At 38.8% G+C, this 14671-nt stretch overlaps 1 protein-coding gene across 11 annotated transcripts in view; it reads right to left on the bottom strand.

The window, feature by feature from the left end:
• RBMS3 (RNA binding motif single stranded interacting protein 3) overlaps positions 1-14671 on the bottom strand; it is a 740514-nt gene that overhangs the window by 593693 nt on the left and 132150 nt on the right. The gene's annotated exons all lie outside the window — the stretch shown is intronic.

Here is a 14671-nt window from a genome sequence, read left to right as displayed (position 1 = left end):
GTATAAGAGAACAGGGGCGCCTGGGTGGCTCAGTCAGTTAAGCATGTGACTCTTGATTTCAGCTCAGGTCATGATCCCAGGGTTGTGAGATCAAGCCCTACATCGGGCTCTCTCTCTCAAAAACAAAAACAAAAACACACAATAAAGAACAAGAGAACACAGTGCCTCTGTTCAAGGCTAATTCTTAAGAGAATATCTATTTTTTTATTGTAACCTATGCTTTTCATAATAAATAAAGAACAACATATTTTACTACTCAGAGTGATTACTTTAAGTATAGGAATAAAGAGAGCTGAGAAATGGTCAAATTTTATAACCACTGTTCTCAAGGTAATAAATGGAATTAATTTCATTGCTTTTTCTTATGGTTTCCAGAAATCAGTAATAATAGAGATAAAAACAAAATGGGAAAATAGACTAATAACAGAACTTTCTCTACCAGGGTAGGGACTTTTACTCAAATGGATTATGGTTTAATCAGTAAACTCATATTGAAGACATTTTTTGCATGGGGATATTATTTATCCAGTGAAAACAGGCATCCACTGAGCAGAGGAAGGTAAAGATTCCCAAAACATGGAGTATATACCATAGTGGCAGAACTCCTTCTTAATATCCAATACTCCAATGTAGGCATAACGAAGCATGGGATTCTTCTAGCACAGCTACCTCTGGCTAGAAGCACTGTTTGGAGGGCTTTAATATTATAAAATTCTAAAACGCTGACTGTCCACACACTCTGAGGTGGGCTAAACTATGTGCAAAGGCATGTTTCCTTTTACTTATGGGATTCCATTAGTCGTTAATTTCAATCAGCACCAAGGCTTCTGGCAAAGCCAGGTAATGCTGAATGTTAGCAATCAGTCAGACAGATACATCTCTAATCTTGGTCACTGTTTCTACTGTGGACACAACCTTCAATCCTATGTGAAGACAGAGATAATGACCCACCCCCACCAAAAAAAAAAAAAAGAAGAAGAAAAAAACAAAAACAAAAACAAGAGACCCACACATGTTTTGCACTTGCTTTTTCTTGATTAAAACAATGAAAATGGCATGAGCCAATGTGTTCCATTTACTTTGAGTTACTTATCTCACACTGGCAGGTCAAATAAAAATATGACTTGTTTACGAACTGAATGAAAATAAAGATTATGTTTGTAGCTGTTATGCCAATTCTTGTGACCAATCAATATCCCTATATCTTTTCCCTACCTGATTTTACAGATTATTTGTTATTGAAAACACAGAGAAATTGGGAAAATTAGGAAATTATCACTGACATTCCAACTTAAATTTCAGTGGGTGATCTTCCTGTGAACGAGAACTCATCTTGTTATATGTTCCCTTACAAAACTGAATAAAATAATTATTTAACATTTGTTTTTCTGGCAACGGAGTATTGATAGCTGATAATCAATTCCTCTCCATTGGTAGTAATTCAAGATCCCTTGTGTACTTCTGAAAATACTTTTCTGAATGAAACTAGTTATAACTGGTGAAACTCTCCAAATAGAGCAATCTTACATATAAACATCTTCCTGACTTTGGTATATAGTCTACTGTGATTTGGATTTGAACCACACATCTCTGATTTAAACCAGTTTCCAAGTTCTACTTGAATATATTACTCAAATTCTATGCTATGCAGAAAATGAAACATTCTTTTTACTTTTTCATTAATTAATTGATTTTTAGAGTGGGAAAGGGGTAGAGGGAGAGAGAGAATCAAGCAGGCTCCGCTCCACACCCAGCACAGAGCCTGACTCAGGGCTCAGTCTCACAACCTTGAGATCATGACCTGAGCCGGAACGAAGAGTCAGACGCTTAACCAACTGAGCCATCAGGGGTGCCCTATTTTTCAACTGAAGTATAGTTGATAGACCATGTCACATTGTTTCAGGTATAAGAGTCATTCTTTTTTTTTTTTAAGATTTTATTTATTTATTTGATAGACAGAGATCACAAGTAGGCAGAGAGGCAGGCAGAAAGAGAGAGAGAGAGGAGGAAGCAGGCTCTCCGCTGAGCAGAGAGCCCGACGTGGGGCTCGATCTCAGGACCCTGGGATCATGACCTGAGCCGAAGGCAGAGACCTTAACCCACTGAGCCACCCAGGCGCCCCTATGGAATCATTCTTTTCGGCTGGAATTTGTGTGTAGGATTTTAGGGAATACAAATGTATTCCACTAATATATAAGCTACTAATATATGTTCTCTGATTTTAATAATTAGAGAATTAGAATATTATAAAGTAGAGACAAATGATTAAAGATGAATAGTCTGAACACTATGAAAGTTGAAAGCAACAGATGCTTTCTTAGTCTATTGGGGCTGCTTAACAAAGTATACCACAGACTGGATGGCTTACAAACAATAGAATTTTATTTCGCACAGTTTTGAAGGCTGGAAGTCAGAGGCTAGGGGGCCAGCATGGTCCAGTAAAGGTACTATCTTCCAGCTCCCAGATTTCTCATTGTATCGTCACATGATAGAAGGGACAAGGGGGCTCTGTGTGGGGTCTCTTTTATAAAAACTCTGATCTCCTTCATAAGGGCTCCGCCTTCATATCTGAGGATCTCGCAAAGTGTTATCGCATTGGGCATTAGAATTTCAACACCTGCTCAGGGGACACAAATATTCAGACTGCATCAGATGCTTAAGTTCAAAATGATCAGCATGGGGCCATACATGGCTAAAGGTTAAGATTATGCACTTTGTAAAAATGAACATCCCACCAACGTGGGGACAGATCCAGGTTTTGCAGTGCCTAAAACTTACACAGAGTTTGAGAGAGACTTCTTAAAAAAAAAAAAAAAAAGAATAAAATGCATAAACATAAAATTGGTTACAAAAGCAAATATTTATTTAGAATCAAAAAAGAAGTTGCGAGAAGTCACCAATTTTAAAAGCTGATAACACAAACATTCAAAAAAGGCTAGAAATAATAATATTAATCCCTGACACACTTCAAAATAATTTTCCTTCTTTTTTTCTGCATACTCTTTGATTGCCTCATCATATGGCAGTAGCTTCATAATATTTTCTATAAAGAGAATAAGAAGATAATTCTCTGTGCCTTCTAGTGCTTGATAGAAATTTTTTTTTATTATTGATAAAAAATATCAACGTTTAGAACAGTTTTCTTTACAGCTTTACAACTCATTAACGGTAACGGTTTCTAAATTGTTAGAATGGTAAATGTGGGGACTAAAAATTGGGAAGAATTTTGCATAGACCTGTCTTTTGGCTTCAGATCTTCCTAATCTTTTTTTTTTTTTCTTCTACTTCCCATATACTTGCAGTGTTGGGCACCAAAGGCCACACACTTATCACAATAGGATCTAGTGGCAGCATGTCCCTGCCACAATGCCCAGGACATCAGTAAGTGGGCAGTCTGAAAACCATTCTTACCACAGAACAGCTAGTGATGACACAATGTGTATCCCATTAAACCCAGACTCAATGCATCTCCCATCACCACCTGAAAAAAGGGGAGTGCAATGAGGAAGCTGAAGTGGAGAAAGACAAGAGTCTTCAAATATCTTTCTTTTGTAAAACTTCCAAACCCATATCACCATGTGAACACATTGCTAGGCAATGGAGAAATATGGCTTTGGTCAGGGTAAAGTTAAACAATTTAGATGGTGCATCATTGGCCATTTTTAAGGAGAAGGATACAAAATTAAGACACAAGGTTAGGGGCACCTGGGTGGCTCAGTGGGTTAAGCCTCTGCCTCAGGTCATGATCTCAGGGTCCTGGGATCGAGTCCCGCATCAGGCTCTCTGCTCAGCGGGGAACCTGCTTCCCTTCCTCTCTCTCTCTGCCTGTCTCTCTGCCTGCTTGTGATCTTTGTCAAATAAGTAAATAAAATCTTAAAAAAAAAAAAAGACACAAGGTTAGATAGGGAATCACTGAAAGGCTGGGGAAAACGAGGGGCCCTAAAGCTTCTATTTCATCGGCTTCTAAGGAACCCTGCTGCCACTAACTCCTCAGCCCACCTTTGTAGCTACCCTCCATCTCTACACATCGGTGATCTCCCCTATTCACAGGTAAGTACCTTGTGTGATCATGTGCACCTGTGCCTTGCCACTTGCTCTTCTTTCTGCCTCCTTTGAGCCCATGTCTTCCAGTGTCCTCTTCTGGGCACTTTTCCTGATGGCTTACTGTGCTGAAGAGCACCATGAAGTATTGCCCCAGGTCAGGCATGGACATGTCCCAATACATTATGCCTTGAATGTTCCACTTGAATTTAGCAGTCATCATTCACAGATCAACTGTGTATTGGTGACTTAACATATGGATAAATCTGCTTTTTATTTTCATGGTTCTGTCTCATTCAGGCACCAAGTCCCGCTTATGCTTCCTTCTTAGTGTCTCACACATCTGTCTTTTCCATTCATTTCACTGCTTCTCTTCTTGTCTGGGAGCACTCCACTTCACATATGGATTAATGTAACCGTCTCCAAATTGTGTTTCCTGTTCCCAAGCTCTGAATAATCTATCCTGCATGCGGCCTTAGCTTTATCTTCCTAAAACAAAAATTAATTTTCACACTTCTTCCCCGTGTTAAAAAAAAAAAAGGGAAATCTTGAAATGCTCTTCATAGTCTAAAGATCACCTTCCTTAGACTGATATTCAAGGACTTTAAAGAATTTTCACAACATCTCCTTGACCATTAGGCTTCAGAAATGGAAATTCGTATTTCCAAATGTTCATAACGTTTACAATTTTGTGTTTGCAAGCCACTCCAATTTATTCTTGCAAATTTAAAATAATGTGATGCTTTTTGCTGAAAAGGAAAACTATTGCTCTGTGCACATCTGAGTACCTATTCCTCAGTAAAGAATTTCCTTTCCAAATTGCCAGTTTCTACAGTTTGCTTGATTTTCACCCCAAATTCCAGCACAACTGGGCACTTATGAGGGCCCTGTTGAGTAATATCATCTCAAAGGGCAGAAATACATTTGCATAATTTATATTTACAAAAGATGCGAGTTATGCACATCTTCATTAAGCAGGAGAATGCTCTGGTGTGACTGCTTACATCTAAATGTCCTGGGAATTGTCCTTCTCAGCATTCATCAGTCATCCCCTCATTTTATTCTATTAGGAGGGAAGGAAGAGCAATGCAGACTGATCAATGTGCTCGTGAGTTTTATGGCTGTATTTTAGAATGACCTATATTAAAGGAGTTAGGCAAACGTAAGAGAAATTTACTGCTCTCAGGATAATGACTCTCTGTAGCGAAAGGGTGTCCCAAACATGGCATATTCTTGCTTTATTTACACCCCCACGCTTGACTGATATCTTTCTCATATTTTGCCTTACTTTTGAAAGCACAGATTCTCTTGCCTTATTGATCTCTTTATATCCTTATCATTTTTCCCCTGAGTTATTTGGCATGATGACAGTGGTACGTCGCCAAGGCTGATTTAACATCATCTCCCAAGTATGCAGCACTGAACTCAAAGCCGAATATTTTAAAGCTGAAACATGTAACACATCTGTCGGGCAATGGTACAAATACAGTCACTTGTCAGAACTAATGAATGAGGTAATCCAGAGTATGGATAAATTGCAGGAAGATGGAAGATGCTAGAAACGATGTTTCGCCAAAAAGCATTTCTGAGTAATTAAATTATCTGAGGAAGAATGATGTTTCTTTGTTTTTAGCTCTAACTCATTTTTTTCTCCCACAAAAGACCTTGGTGGTAATACCTAGAGAACCAAAGGTGCAGTGAGAAGCAGATCCAGCTATTTACCCGTCAATGGAAAGAGCGGGTGGTCCTTTGACTGTGGTCTATCTCTCATGGGAAGGGTATATTTTTCTCTGATATTTTATAAAAAATTGCTCAACGAGGTAGTTCTTCTTTACTTGATTACAGTCCAATCTTTGTTAATTTTTGCAAAAACCTCATTATTGGATGTGACCAGTCCCAGCATAAACCCAGAAAGTGCAGAGATGGTTCAATGAGAGGAATGGACACGGGTTTCCAGCCCAAAGTACCTCATCTTAAAATTTTTAAAGAATTCTCTACAAAGAGAAAAGAATATCCCAAAGTTGCTTCTTTACATAGAGTGTAAACAAGTACATGCCCAAAGGGAGAAAGGTGACACAGCACAGCTGTGTCAAGGTGTGCATAATTACAGAAGAGAGGACACAACAAAAGCCTAGAAAGAGAAAAATTAAGTGAAGGGAAGGAAAGAAGAGCCATGACCCTGACACAAACACTGATTCTTGTATTGGAAAGGAAATGCCTGACTTTATACAGGGATCTCCGAGGTTATTTATAACTTGGGATGCAGCATTTTAAACAGTGATTAAGTTCTGTGAATGGTCCGTACACACTCATTTCCCTTCATCTGGAAGTCAAGATGAAAATCTAACACTGAGGATCCAAGATAAAGATAATCTGGAAGTCCTACCAAGAACTATCTCAATAAAAATTATCACTAGTGCCACTGAACTCTGCTTTTATCTAGAATCCCATTGTACTGCTATTCCTACTTTTACCGCCTTTGATATCTCAAGTGACATTAGTCTGACTATACACAACTAAGACTCTACTTATAAATGTTTGAGTTTGTAAATCTTTATTAAGATATGAACACAGGGGTGGCCCCTGGGTGGCTCAGTAGGTTAAGCCTCTGCCTTCGGCTCAGGTCATGATCTCAGGGTCCTGGGATCCTGCCCCACAGAGGGCTCTGCACTCAGTAGGGAGCCTGCTTCTTCCTCTGCTCCTCCTCCTGCCTGTGCTCTCTCTCTCTCTCTCTCTCTCTCAAGTAAATAAAATCTTCTAAAAAATTGATATAAACACACTTCATAGTCTGCTACTCTTTTCAAGACTACTGGATTTCTCCTGAATTTCAGCTATAGCTTGTCCTCCAACAAGAGGAGAGAAATTTTGTCAATGTTGCAACAGGACCACTGGTCCTTTTTCATGCAATCTAAACTAATAGTGGTATTTGAGAATGTTCGGATAAAGGCATTTGGCAAAAGAGGACTGTACTGCATCCTGACGCATGCTGTTGCACTATATGGTATGCCCTCCTCCTGGTTCCCCGGTAGCAAAACCTTTTCATTCTGACTCAAATTTCACCCCCTCTGAGAAACCCTTATCACAGGCAGATTTATCTCCACCCTGTTCAAGGCTCTAGGGGACATTTTCCTCATGCCTCTGCCGATGAAAAATATTTTGTGCAATATTTCATCCTTCAGTAACTATTTCCACCCCTGGCATGCTGGAGAGCTGAGCACAGGGTGCAAAGAGGCACCCCTCTGAACCTCAGCACTTACATCTATACTTAGGGTAAATCTGTCAGTTGGTACTTAATCATTTGCGGGATGTTGAGTTTTGCCATAAACATCTTGTCAACAATGATTATTCTTGGGAGATCCAGGGATAATCCAGAAATCTAACCTCTAATTATATTCTTAGTTTTATTAGGTAAATGTATGTTGCATGATGTGGTTGTGAAAACAGGGCAACTTGAGGAGAGGTTATCCTTGCCTTTCTACTCATGGGATCCTATAGTAAGAACAGAGAAAGGGAGCTATGGTAAATACAACTCCTCCTTTCTTCTTCTGTAGCTGTCTGCCAAATACCCGCTAGCCTGCTGCTAGTAGACACAACCATAGCAGCTGGGCTACCCCAAAAGAAGTGAGCAGAATGGCTTCTGGAAATATATTTGTTAATCACTGGTTAAGGGGTATATATTCAATTTTTTCAAACATAGGACAGTTATAGATGTCTATCAAAACTAAGGCCAAGTGAACTTCATATTTTAAGTCTCCAATATATGGATAAAGTGAATTTCACCTGTTACAGAAATACAGAAGTAAGAGTGATTAGAAGATTTTTGCAAATGCATGCAAATAAAATTCTCTTCTATTGTAAACTAAATTTATATATATTTGAATTAAAGTTTTAGTGGCCTATCAACTTTGAGACTTAATTTTTTTTAATCTTGATGTTGATAAGCGTACTGAATAATTGTTAAAATAGACTTTTTCAACTACTCTGGCACATAATTTATTTCTTAGTATCACTTTCTTTGATGGATATGGAGCATGCAGATGTATTTCTCTTCGTTTCAGATCAGATCTCTGTGTGTGTTTGAAACAATAAAAATTCCATTCAATTCAGTTGCTATTTGCAAATGGTGGTGGAAAAGATCCATTCTTTGCTGGAGAAGAAATATATCTGTAGCAAATAGCCACCAACTTTAGTAGAGAAAATTATTTGCACACTGAACAGGGAAACTGCCAAAGCGAAGAACAGAGCATCTGCTGTGGACAAGGGTATAATTATCTTGCTCATCCAAACACCGTTGGGCATAAAAGTTTTACTCTCTCTCTCTGGCAAGATGCTCTGCTCAGACTTTTAACGAAACACTATTAGCAAATAACAATCAGTTTTGAAGTCCTGTCAATAACAATAGTACGTCTTCTGGACCTTTTCCTGAAAATGGAAAACAGGTTCTAATCTGATAAAATGATGAACCATTTATATGCCAAAATGATCAAAAGCATCCATCTTGTCTTATTGTAAACCTTTCACATACCTGCATACATTGTTTGCCACAGACTTGAGAATTCTTCCAAAGAAGAAATGCTCTACCCTTCTGGTTCAAGATTGTAATTTACTGTACATTTCTACGAACTACTTTCTGATCCTTAGTGTTCTCTTTCTACATATGCTGGGGTACTCATTCCTTTCATGCCCCCTTACCTTCATTTAGAAAGAACTATGAGAGCATCTTTCTGGTAGACCAGATGGATGAAAGAAGTCTGTTTTTAATGAACAGATATCATTATCAAAGAACAGCTGCTCTTCAGATGCTGTTGTTGCCACTTCCAACTGTCCCCTGGGGATTTCAACCTGTGATAGGCAAGACACTCGAATCTACTCCTACAACCATCAAAGAATGAACTTCCATTTCCAATTGCTTACATGCACTTCCTGTGTTATCTTCTTTTAAAAAGAAAGGGGGGGGGGGTAGGAATCAAGAAGCTATTTCCAATAAATGCCCTTAATAGGCAGGCCTGCTAAAACAACACCATGCCCCTGTCTTTTCCAAAACCTTCCAGCAGCTATCAGCAACAGCTGACAAGCTCCAGCTAATTTGAAATCATGTGTTCTCTCCTGAGAAGACCAGACCACACACGCAGTATGGAAAAACACCCAGTGAATACCACAATTTCCCAAATGGTGGGCTCGTCATGTTCTGTTTTCTGTGCCTAAAAAATAATGTATCCTTTTATTGAGAATAAAAGTTTTACCATCTATTTGAGTTTTAGTCTTAACACTTTATTCTTTTGGAGTAGAGGGGAATAGAGATCAAATATTAAAGTCAAGAGAAGAAGCAGAAGTGACAACTTCCTCCAAGGTTGGTGGTACCAGACACTGGCACAAATTCATCCATCTGGGTGTCTCAAGGACATATTCCCACATGAGACTCCAAGAGGGAAAGTGTCACAGAACTGACAGATGGGCTTCCCTTGCCTAGATCAGCCTAATGGAGCTTTGAGGCAATTTGCATACTAGCTGTCAGTGACACAGGTGTGTGTCAAGGACTTGAGAGGCCAAGAGAAACCTTATAGAGGATACAGCTTCATGACCAATCCATGCTTCCATTTGTTTGTTCATGCTGATAGGTGATATTTGTCAGGAAGCCTGCAGTTTAATGACAGCACCGTTTTTGTTGTTTGCTTCTGAATTATAATCTGCAGCAGTTCAGTGTAGGTTCAAGCTAGAACAATTTTCATCCCAATAATAGATTAATATTAAAGTCTTGTTCTTCTTGTTGGTGAATCACTCCCAAAATAGCTCTTACATGCATTTAATTTGTACTACATATGCATTAAAAATATTGGCTTGTTTCTGGTCTTATGGCTCAAGTTTTCAATATTGAAATGTTGAGAGCTGGCTGGCTCTATCACTGTCTGAAATAAGGAAACAGGGGCTCCAAAGCCAATGAAACATTCCTGTTGCTCATGATATTCTGGAAAGTTTCACCTGTCCCCTAATCCTACAACCCACCTATGGCTGTGCACTGAATACTGAAGCTAATTAATGAGTTGAAGAAGCATTACATTATGTGCAAATATACCATGTTCTTGCAACTTGCTCTTTTGACCTTAACCACATAAATCATCTGCCACTTTGGGAGGCAGGCACATGGGTAGCTCCAAATGAACCACAGTTTCTATAATCTATGCTCTATGGCAGTGTCTTCCACATTGGCCCAAAGATGTGCTTTGACTGACAGATATACACAAGTAAGCAACAAGCAGATGTTCATGAGCACTTGCACACGGGGCTTATTCTCTTGAGGTAGTCCTTTTTGGAACCCAGCCATCATGCTGTAAGGAAATAATCCCAACGGCATAATACCTTGAAGTTGATTTCTCCAGAGAAGCTTTAGGACAGTCATTTGTACCCAATGTGAGTAAGATTGTGCTAAGGGTTAGGGCTGAAACAAGTGCTACTTTGGTCGCAGAAATATCCTGCAGGACAGAGAGGCTACATGGAGAGACTCGAGCAGATGAGACCCCAAAGAGAGAAAGAGGCCATGAGGAGAACTGAGCTGCCCCCGCAGAGCTCTCAGATAAGTGGAACTGGACAAGTGACCCTAGCCAGTACCACGAGGAGCAGAAGGTCTGCGAAGTCAATGCAGAGAACCGTGACATTATTCAATAAGCCAATAGTTTAATAAATAAACAATAAATCATGATTATTTTAGCCATTATGTTACTTATTATTACTTGTTATGCAGGAATAGATAAGTGAAATAGTCACTTTAAAAAATCCAACTATTTGGAGCACCTGGGTGGCTCAGTCAATTAAGCGTCCGACTCTCGATTTTGGCTCAGGTCATGATTTCAGAGTTTAATAAATAAACAATAAATCATGATTATTTTAGCCATTATGTTACTTATTATTACTTGTTATGCAGGAATAGATAAGTGAAATAGTCACTTTAAAAAATCCAACTATTTGGAGCACCTGGGTGGCTCAGTCAATTAAGCGTCCGACTCTTGATTTCGGCTCAGGTCATGATTTCAGGGTTGTGAAATTGAGCCTGTGTCAGGCTCTGTGCTGGGAGTGGAGCCTTCTTGAGAGTCTCTCTCCCTCTCCCTCTGCTTCTCCCCCAACCCCAAATGCTCTCTGTCTCTCTTTCTAAAACTAACTAACTAAATAAATAAATGCAACCGTTTTTTGAGATACTGATGGACAGTTAAGTCACTTGCTATGTGACATTTAATCTGCCAAAGGCTGTTTTCTCATTTATACTATGAGCAAGTTGAACCAGATGACCTGGAGGTTCCTTCCAATTCTGAGGCTCTATTTCATTCTGCACTGGGATTAGAATAAAGGTTGGTAGTGACCTGACTGCAACAATAAACTAATTATGTGACATGATGACCTTAAAAGAAAGGGATTTTAGTTGGCAGCCATGGACTAATATAAACCTACTGGATTAAAAAAAAACTACTTTCTTTGTAGAGAAGGCTTTTAGCTCAGCTTCCTCATAGCTGAGCATTTTGATGGAGACTTTTCAATTCTGTAATGTGTATATTCCAAAGAAGAATAAGAAAAAAACCCACAATTGTTTAGTATAGTGATTACACACTATAACGAGAAGGACGCTTTTCAAAAGAGCTAGGATCTGCTGGTATAATTTCATTCCATGATTCAGAAAGAAAAGAAAGAAAAATATAATGTATTATGATGACATCAGAGAGCCAGAGATCTGTACCTGTTTAGGCACATAAAACAGTTAAGGTTACTGGGTAATTTAAATACCATTACCAAATGTTGATTCTGTAAATGAAATACCAAGAATAAGGTTATGCTTGCTTCTTAAGCCTGATAGTTTTGTTTTGTTTTTTATTCCCTAAACCATCACTTTTATAGTACTTACAGTATGGCACATACTGTTCCAAGCATTTTATAGATGAGAAAACAGAGGTATAGAGAGATTAAATGCATAACTGGTGTGTAGCAGAGCTGGTATTACAGTACAAGCAAGCTGGCTCCGGATTCTGTATTCTTAATCATAAACACACCATTTTGAACTGATAAGGGAAATAAACCCAGGATCTTCTTGTTATTTGAACCAAACTCTGACCAGGTGAGCTAATTACTATGATAGTTATATTTATTTTTTTTTAAGATTTTTATTTATTTATGTGACAGAGAGAGAGATCACAAGTAGGCAGAGAGGCAGGCAGAGAGAGAGAGAGAGAGATGCAGGCTCGCCACTGAGCAAGGAGTCCGACGTGGGACTCGATCTCAAGAGCCTGAGATCGTGACCTGAGCCTAAGGCGAGGCTTAACCCACTGAGCCACCCAGGAGCCCCAATAGTTGCATTTTAAAAAGCTAAGGAGCATCTGAGTGGCTCAGTCAGTTAAAGCATCCAACTCTTGGTTTTGGCTTGGGTCATGATCTCGGGGTTGTAGGATCCCACACTCAGCATGGAGTCTGCCTGTCTCTCTCCCCCTGCTCCTCACCCCACCCATCATTTTCTCTTGTTCTCAAATAAATAAATAAATAAATATAATCTTTAAAAAAAAATGAGTTGAAAAATTGTATCAGAAACTCTGTAAGGATAGGAAGGTTATCACTGAGAAAAAACTCAAAGACCAACTTGAGTCAAAATAAATCATAATTGCTGTACTCGCTAGACAGAAATATTTCATGTATTCAGCTTTCAAAAGTCACCTCAAAGGACTGCTTTACTCTAAGTCCTCCAGCGTCTCTTCTTTCCATTAATAATGTAAATTATCCTATTATTACCCAAGTCAGAATATTTACACACACACAATCCCAACAACCCAACTTCATGATGTTGATTTGTCCAGATTGGCTTCGGGGAACACTAATCCATATTCAGTGTAAGGAAGGCTATGCTGAGAGTTAGGACGGACATGAGTCATTTCAACCACAGAAGCCAGTGAGATGCTCAAGTCTGACTCAAGCATTTCTTAGGGTGAAGAGGGAGTTGTAGGAATGTTTACGTGCCTGGCTAAATGGTTGGACCCCATAGCATGTGCTTAAGATTCTTTGACTCCCCATAACTTAATCATATTCAGATAAGTACATTGTATCCACCTCCATTAAGATTCTTCAACTCTGCGTATTTTAATCAAATTGTAGCTGTCTGTCCTATATGTCCACGCATATTTTAATCAAATATGGATGAGTATATTGATGAGCAAAATTGCCCCATCATTCAACCACAGAATACAACGACAAAGATCCTGGAAACCGCTGAGGTTTGCATACACGATTCCTCAAGGTCACGTATGGAACTTGGGCAGAAATTATTTAACCTCTCTGAGCCTCGGTTTCTAAGCCTGAAAACTGAGAATTACTGCTGTTCCAACCTTCCCAGGGCTGTGGCGATGATTGAGTGAATTGAGTGAATGCAAACCGCTTAAAAACGTTCCTAGTTCAAGCAAGCAGACAGTAATCACCAGTCATTGTTGGCATTGTATTGTTTGGCATTGTACTTGTTTATAAATTTATTATTGAACTTCATTAAAATCTGCATTAGTTCTACAAAGTGTACCAGACAGCTTCTGCATGTGAGAGCTTCAAGACCCTGTCCAGAAGATCAGCACGTGTTTGTGTTTCATCAGTATGATTTTTAAATGGTGATCAAACTCAGAACATTAAGTCCTTTCTTCCTTGGCAATAGAAACCTGGCTATAGATAAAAGACTATAATAAGGACAGCAAATCTGATTTTTATATTAAAAAATCCTGCCCATTTTAGCTATAGCTCCCCTACTTAAATGAAAAGAAGTGGAGCTTCAAAGGACTAGAATGGCATTTTGCTATTTCTAACAGAAGTATGCAGTCAACAAAAAGTTATAATGTCGTTGACTAAAAATTATTAAACGCTGAAATCGTGAGTGGGTGTGTGTGTACACACAGATAAGGATTTTCTCAACTCAGGGAAGGACCCAGTTAAGTGCGAAAAACAATAGTTTCTAATGCCAAGCCCAGTTTTGGCTCATGATATGTGTACTATAAATATTTGCCGAAATATTGAATGACAAGGCAAAGGGGTAGAATTTAACAAATCATGTGTACAGAATATTTGGCTTGACTACTCTCGGGGAATTGTGATATGACTTAATGAGCCAGACCACCTTTCATTAGGGCACAGAAAGGGGCTTGGATTGTCATTTAAGGAATCTAAGTGTTCGAAAAGAATACATTGCTCTGTGCCGGTTGTAAAGACTGCAGTCACAGCTTTTAGTGCAGATTTCATTTTTAATAATCTCCGTAAAAATCACTAAAAATATCACTGCATCATGTAATTTGTTTCTTTCACACTGATGGCACTCCTACTGTTTTAAAACTAATTGCTTTTTTACATTATCTGAAGGTCAGGCTCAACAGAATGAATTTGAAGATAGTATAACCGTGAGCCACGACTATTTAACACACCAAGAGCAGATCACAATGCTGAACGAATGTCTCCTTCAGAAAGGCACCAAAGATATCTGCTTTAATTTGCCTCTAGGCAAACATCAGAATGACTGACAGTGTAACTTGAAGGTTTGTTAAACATAGTCTGGGTGTTTATTTGCATCTCTCTGGAAGATAGTCTAGAAATTATTTTTTTATTTTTTTCTTAACAACTAGGATATACA

This window comes from Meles meles, chromosome 4 (genome assembly GCF_922984935.1).
Source record: "Meles meles chromosome 4, mMelMel3.1 paternal haplotype, whole genome shotgun sequence".
NCBI classification, from domain to species: domain Eukaryota; kingdom Metazoa; phylum Chordata; class Mammalia; order Carnivora; family Mustelidae; genus Meles; species Meles meles.
This window is presented reverse-complemented; position numbering and strand designations above follow the sequence as displayed.